The sequence below is a fragment of the Microtus ochrogaster genome, chromosome 10 (assembly GCF_000317375.1).
Source record: "Microtus ochrogaster isolate Prairie Vole_2 chromosome 10, MicOch1.0, whole genome shotgun sequence".
NCBI classification, from domain to species: domain Eukaryota; kingdom Metazoa; phylum Chordata; class Mammalia; order Rodentia; family Cricetidae; genus Microtus; species Microtus ochrogaster.
This window is the reverse complement of record NC_022016.1, coordinates 35,577,910-35,584,992: the sequence shown is the minus strand read 5'-3', so window position 1 is coordinate 35,584,992 and position 7,083 is coordinate 35,577,910.

The window sequence follows — 7,083 nt, the reverse complement described above, 5'->3', positions numbered from 1 at the left end:
TGGGTGGTGCACATGGTCATACAGCTTGTTTGGAAGGAGAAATGGCCAGATGTACAGTTGTCTGCTAATTCATGAGCTGTAGACAATGAATTGTCTGGATGGTCAAGGATTTGGAAAATTAGCAAGAAAGACATCTGAGGAAGAAGTATGTGGAGAGATCTCTCTGAATGGGCAAAGGTTGGGAAGATAATTGCATCCCATGTAAATGCTTATCCAAAGGTGACTTCAGCTGAGCAGGAGTTCAGTAATCAAGTAGACAGGACAACCCATTCTGTGGACAGTCAGCCTCTGTCCCCAGCCATTCCTCTCATTGCCTGCTGGGCCCATGAACAAAGTGGCTATGGTGGCAGAGATGATGCTTATGCATGGGCTAAACAACATGGATTTCTACTCACCGAGGCTGACCTGGTTACAGCTGCTGATGATGCCAAATCTACCAACAGCAGAGACCCAGATATGACACCATTCCCTGGGGTGACAAGTCAGTGACTTGATGGCAGGTTGACCACATTGAACCACTTCTTCCATGGAAATGACAAAGCACTGTCCTTACTGGAGCAAATACTTATTCTGGTTATAGACATGCCTTTCTTCCACATATTGCTTCTGCTAAAACTACCATCTGTCGACTTATAGAATGCCTGATCAACCATTAGGCATTCCACAGTGATCCTTCTGACCAAGAACTCATTTAACAACCAGAAAACTGTGACAATAGGCACACAATCATGGAATTCCTTGATCTTACCATGTTCCCCACCATCCTGAGCAACTGGTCTGATAGAAAGATGGAGTGGCCTTTTGAAGACACTGTTACAGTTCCAATAAAGTGGCAGCAACCTGGAGGCCTGGGGCAGGGTTCTCCAGAATGTGGTATATGTTTTGAATCAACATCTTATAGATGCCAAAGTTTCTCCCATAGCCTAGATCTGTAGTAGGAACTGCAGGCGTCTTCCCACAGCCCAGCTCCTGCACAGCTAGCTTTACACCAGAAATAAGAACACACAAACTGTATTCATATAAACACTGCTTGGCCCATTAGCTCTAGCCCTTACTGGCTAATTCTGATATCCCGATCAACCCATCTCTAATAAACTGTGTAGCACCGGTCTTACCGGGAAAGATTCAGCATGTCTGACTTGGCGGCTTGCTTCATCACGTGTGTCTGCCCGGGAGAGGGGAGCATGGCCTCTAGGCTCACTTCCTCTTCCTCCCAGCATTCTGTTCTGTTTACTCCTCCCACCTATGTTTTAACATATGAGGCCAAGCAATTTCTTTATTACTTAACCAATGAACATCCTCCATCATAGATCCATGGGTTCAGGAATCAAGGTGTGGCAAAGGGAATAGTTCCACTCACTATCACCCCTACAGACCAGTTAGGAAAATGTTTGCTGCCTGTTCCTGCAGTTTTAAGTTCTGTTGGCCTAGAAGTTTTGGTTCCATATGGAGAGCACTCCTGCCAGGAGCTACAACAACATTCCATTGATCTGGAAGCTCAGACCTCCCCCTGGCCACTTTGGGCTTTTGATGCCCTTAAAACAACAGGCTAAGAAAGGAATAACAGTGTTAGGAGGGGTGATTGATGCAGATTACCCTGGGTAAATTGAATTGCTTCTACACAATGGAGGGCAGAAGGATTATGTCTGGAGTGCAGGAGATCCTTTAGGGCATCTCTTGGTGCTACCGTGTCCTGTCATTAAGGTCAATGGCAATCTAGAGTGGCCGCATCCAGGCAGGATGACAAATGGCACAGACCTTTCAAAAATGAAGGTATGGGTCACTCCTCCAAGAAAAAAGCCAAGGCCTACTGAGGTTCTTGCTGAAGGTAGAGGAAATACAGAATGGGTAGCATAGAAAGGCCTTTATAAATTACAGCTTAGGTCATGTGACCAATTACAGAAATGAGGAATATAATTGACATGACTATTTTCTGTCATATTTTGTTAAGAATGTGTTCTTACAGATAGATATAAGGTTTTTAATGTCTTTATCATGTGATGTAACACCAATTGAGAGAATATCAATGGTTATCACATTTGTCACTGAAGAGACATTGCCACCTATTCGAAATTTATTATGCATTTATGGCTGTAAGATAGATAGTTATCTAATGTTAGCTGTAATTGTGACCTGGTTAAATACACAGCACATTTGATATTATACATGAGGTAACTCTATCATGTATAGGCATTATTATGACCTGGTTATCATTTTCATTTGGAGACTAAACGTGACATAAGGAGATATGATTAGGTGTAAGTTGGAGAGGGGTGGATTGTGATGGCTATTTTGGTTGTCAACCTGACTCCATCTCGAATTAACTAAAATCCCAAAATGAAGGGAACACATGGGAGGGATTTTTGCTTAATTTGATGTAGGAAGATCCCCTTTTATTCCAGATCTAAGATGTAGGAAGATACACCTTTAATTCAGATCCTATGAAGTAGAAAGATACAGCTTTAATCTGGGCCACATCTTCTCTGGAAGCTTATAAAAGGACATGGATGGAGAAAGCTTGCTCTCTTTGCCTGCTTTCTCTCCCCTAGCGTGCAACTACTATTCCCCATCTACTATTACAGCCTATGTCTTTGGTAATGTGTCATGCCCTTGTGTATATATGCTGCTTTTATTGGCCCATGAATAACGCTGTTTTGGCCAATGAATTAGCAGAGTAAAGCCAGGTGGGAAATCTGAACAAAGATATAGAGAGAAAGTAGGTGGAATGAAGGGGATAGCTGTAGATGCTGAAGTAGAAAGACACCAGAACCTTAACAGTAAGTCACAGCTTCATGGCAATATACAGATTAATAGAAATGGGTCAATTTAAGATAAAGAGCTAGATAGGAATAAGCTGAGGTGTTGGTCAAACCATATTGTAATTACTATAGCATTGTGTGATTATTTGGATCTGGGTGACCAGAAATGTAAGTGTGGTCTCTGATTACAAAATGGTGCCCAACATGGGGTGCATATTAAAGAGGTCCACGATAACCCAGAATGGAGTATAACAAAGGTTTATTTTGGGGGGATAAAACTCACAGTAAGGATAGAGATCTGTGTTCCTTTGTGTGTGCTGGAAGCTGGGAACTGAATCCAGCATAAAAGGGACCATACCCACTTTTCATCTATGCTTAGCGTATCTCACATCATGCCCAAAATGGGCCAGTATCTAAAAGGCTATTGGCTGAAGGAGTTCCCACAACACTTTGAGATTTTGATTGATACTACAGAGCAGCTGAGATATCCAGCCTCATGCACTGAACAAATACTGGATTCCTAGACCTTTTCTATAGGTAGGCAGTCATAGTTGGAATAGCTAGACCACCAGCCTGTAAGTTGCTCTAATAATGCCCTTTTCTATTTATTTAGAGAGATTTATTATGTAAGATCTGTTCCTGTAGAAAACCTTGACCAATACATTTCTACACAAATGAAAAGAAACCTAGCAACGTACAAGGAATGACCTAAATAAAGCATGTTTCCAGGACAACGATGCTTGTCTTTGTATTCTGCTAGACTGACATTTGTGCAAGCACAAAAGATATGCATGTAATTAGGGGTGCAGTATAAGGCCAGTTTGAAGAAGAAAAGCAATGGATGGATCCACAAGTCCTGTGAAAGGCATGAATTCTATGAAATATGAGGCCCCACACAGAAGCTTGTGCACTAGGCGGATGGTAAATTTAAGAATGACTAGAGGGGAGACAGTACTGTGCCATGATGGTGTGTGCTGATGAACTCAGGGGATGGAGAAGAAAGAAAAGAGACACAGAGATCTTTATCAGAGAATGTGGTGCCAGGTGTGGCATGACAGGGAGTGCTGGTGAGAAGACTCACGTGGCATTGGGCAAGGGGGCACATGTACCAACTCTGCTTGCAACAGGAGTTGTTGCTGGTCACTAACCCTGGGCTACCATTCACTCAGCTTCCCCAGGTTTACTGGAGAGAGTCTATGGGCAATTAGCTGAGAGAAAACATTGCTGATGTTGGGAACACTACGCTTTAACTTTTTAATGTATATTTAAATCTATTCATGTGTAGTATGTATATACTTATGTCATATTCATGTGCACGCCTGGGGGAGGGCAGAGGATTTTGTCAGATTCCATACAGCTGGAGCTACAGGTGTTAGTGAGCACTCCAATATGGATGCTGGGAACCGAACTCAGGTCCTCTGAAACAACAGCAAGTTCCATTAAATATCAAAAGGTCTCTCCAGACCCCTCTTTTTCCTCTGTTATTTCTTATTTGGCTTCTCGTTCTGAGACTGTCTCTTTCTATCTTGTGTAAAGGTCTAAGTGTCGTGACCATGAAGACCTGAGAGTATATGCGTGTGTCAACACACTCAGAAGTAAACCCTGATTAAATGGTGCAATCACGATATTGAGTACTTTCCCAGGGATCCGCTCACTGCATTTGATCTTCAGTTGTACTGTCACTGCCCTCCACCTCACCCTTAACCCTCTAAACCTCTGAACGTGCATCACAGGAAGCTCCCAGTTCATAGAGTCAGTTGCTTCTGAGGGATCCTCTGGGCTGGCACTGAGGAGCAGGCAGTTCCCACGTAAAGACACCACCCTGAAGGAGACACAGTGGCAGGGGTCAGCAGAGAAAGCCCTGTCATTTCCTGAAGGAGACACAGTGGCAGGGGTCAGCAGAGAAAACCCTGTCATTTCCAGTTAGGGGTGACTATTTCACAGAGCAGAGACTTTCTGGTCTATCCTGCATGGAGAATGGTTGTCAGAATGCAAGTGTTGGGAAACCGTGTGGGAGAATACCCAGGGAAGGTGTGATGCTGAGCAGCTCTGAAGGGAAAGGTGCCCCAATAGCAGTGTTGCAGCTCTGTTTAGGGGGGAGTCTCCACAATGTAAGTGTTACAGCTCTGAAGGGAAATTTTCCTGGCCATGAGGAGCCAAGGAATACCACAAAGTCACACTGAATAACAAACCTCACAGATGAGATTTCCTGGCAGGGAGAAAAAACAGGAGGGTGGCTGCCTCTGGTCAGGTGAGAAGCAGCAAGGAACTGAAGAGAAGGCAGCGTTTATATAGAGTATCTTGGAGTGCAGGGAGAGGGGTGGAGCTTTCTAGGGTAGCCTGGAATTGGCGGGATTTTTTTGTGGCCTTAACTTGGGTCAAACTTAGTGACTGTGGGATTCTGTTGCTTGCCCCTGATCTGCGTTTGGGGTCAAATCAGGGTCAGAGAGCTTTTTCCTTAGCCCTGGTATCAGGGTCAATTTTAGGTCCGAGCGATTTTCCTTTGGTTTTGGTCTTGGAGTCAAGAGGGTGTCGGGGTGTTCTTTCTTTGGCCCTTTTACCCTACACTGTGAGTGTGGTCTAATTGTTACAATGCTTGCCTAGTATTCAGAAAACCCTGGAATGCATCCCAACCATAGCAATAAACTAGGATAGTGATACACACCAGAAATCAGCACCATACAGATGGAGGCAGGAATTTCAAATGTTGAATGTCACCCTCTGCTTTACAGCAAGATAGAGGCCCTCTGAGCTACAAGACACTGTTTTATAAAAGAAAAGAAATACTTTCAAGTTGAAAAAAATGAATGTGGATCTCATGAATTTTTAAAATTGATGTTTAGATGTCAGACGATAGTGGCACAGGCCTTTACTCCCAACACATGGGAGGAAGAAGTAGGCATATCTCTGTGAGTTCAAGGCCAGCCTGCTTTACAGAGTGAGTTCCAGGACACCTAGAGCTGTTATACAGAGGAACTCTGGTTCAAAAAACAAAACAAAAAAATGATATCCAGAATTATTAGGCTCTGAGAGAATCCCCTAAAGTAGACCAACAGCCATGTGTGCAATAAAAATATTTATTATTTTTAACATGAGGGTGGGTCTTGGTGACACCTAAGGCCACAAGCTTCTTTTAAGTGGAGTTAGGGGAATTCAAGAGAGGAAGAATTAATATGGGGTTGATTGGTAGAGAAAAGATTAGTCTGGGAGCTGATAGGTGAAAGCTGATTGGTGGGAGGCCTAGTGGATGGGTTGTGGGGAAAAGGGAACACTCCTGCATTGCTGGTGGGAAAGCAAACTGGTACAACTCCTTCAGATGTCAGTGTGGCAATTTCTCAGCAAATTTGGAAACAACTTTCCTCAAGACCCAATAAAACCACTTTTGGGTATATATCTAAAGGATGTTCCATCGTGCCACAAGGACATGTGCTCAACTAAGTTCATAGCAGCTTTGTTTGTCATAGCCAGAACCTGGAAACAACCTAAATGCCCCTTGACAGAAGATGGATAAGAAAAATGTGGTACATTTACACAATGGAGTACTACACAGCAGAAAAAAATAACGACAGCTTGAATTTTGCAGGAAAACCGATGAAGCTATAAAACATTATTTTGAGTAAGGTAACCCAGACACAGAAAGACAATTACCACATGTACTCACTCATAGGTGGTTTTTAAACATAAAGTAAAGAAAGCCAGCCTAAAAAAAACACAATTCCAGAGAAAATAGACAACAAAACAGACACACTAAGAGATACTTACATAGATCTAATCTACATGGAAAGTAGAAAATAGAAAATGACAACATCTCCTGAGTAAATTGGGAACAGGGCAACTTTGGAGAGGATTGAAGAGGAAAGGGGAGAAGCAGGCAAGGGAGCAGAGAAAAATGTAAAGCTCAGTAAATATCAATAAAAATGTATGAAAATATTTAAATGCCATATTCCCTAAAATTCTGAGCAGTTGAGGGCTGTTTATCAGGTACAGCTACAGTATAGAATCTTCCTGGAAAGCTGGCTCTGACCTTGACTATACTGGCTCTTAACAGGTAAGATTTACATTAGTAAAAAGAAAGAAGAAAATACTGCTTGCAATAGAAGGTTAACGGCAGAACTGACAATAGTAGACAACATCTTAATATATTTGAAATGAGGGTTGGATTAAATGTAAAGTATTTTTGTGAGAGACTTATAAGCACATACCATTTTAAAACATGAGACTTGTTTTTGTAGTATGAAGTGAGATGCAATAAACAGACAATTATAACATTTAACAGTAAACATAGGTACATTTATATTTTATGTATGAACACACACACAGAGTG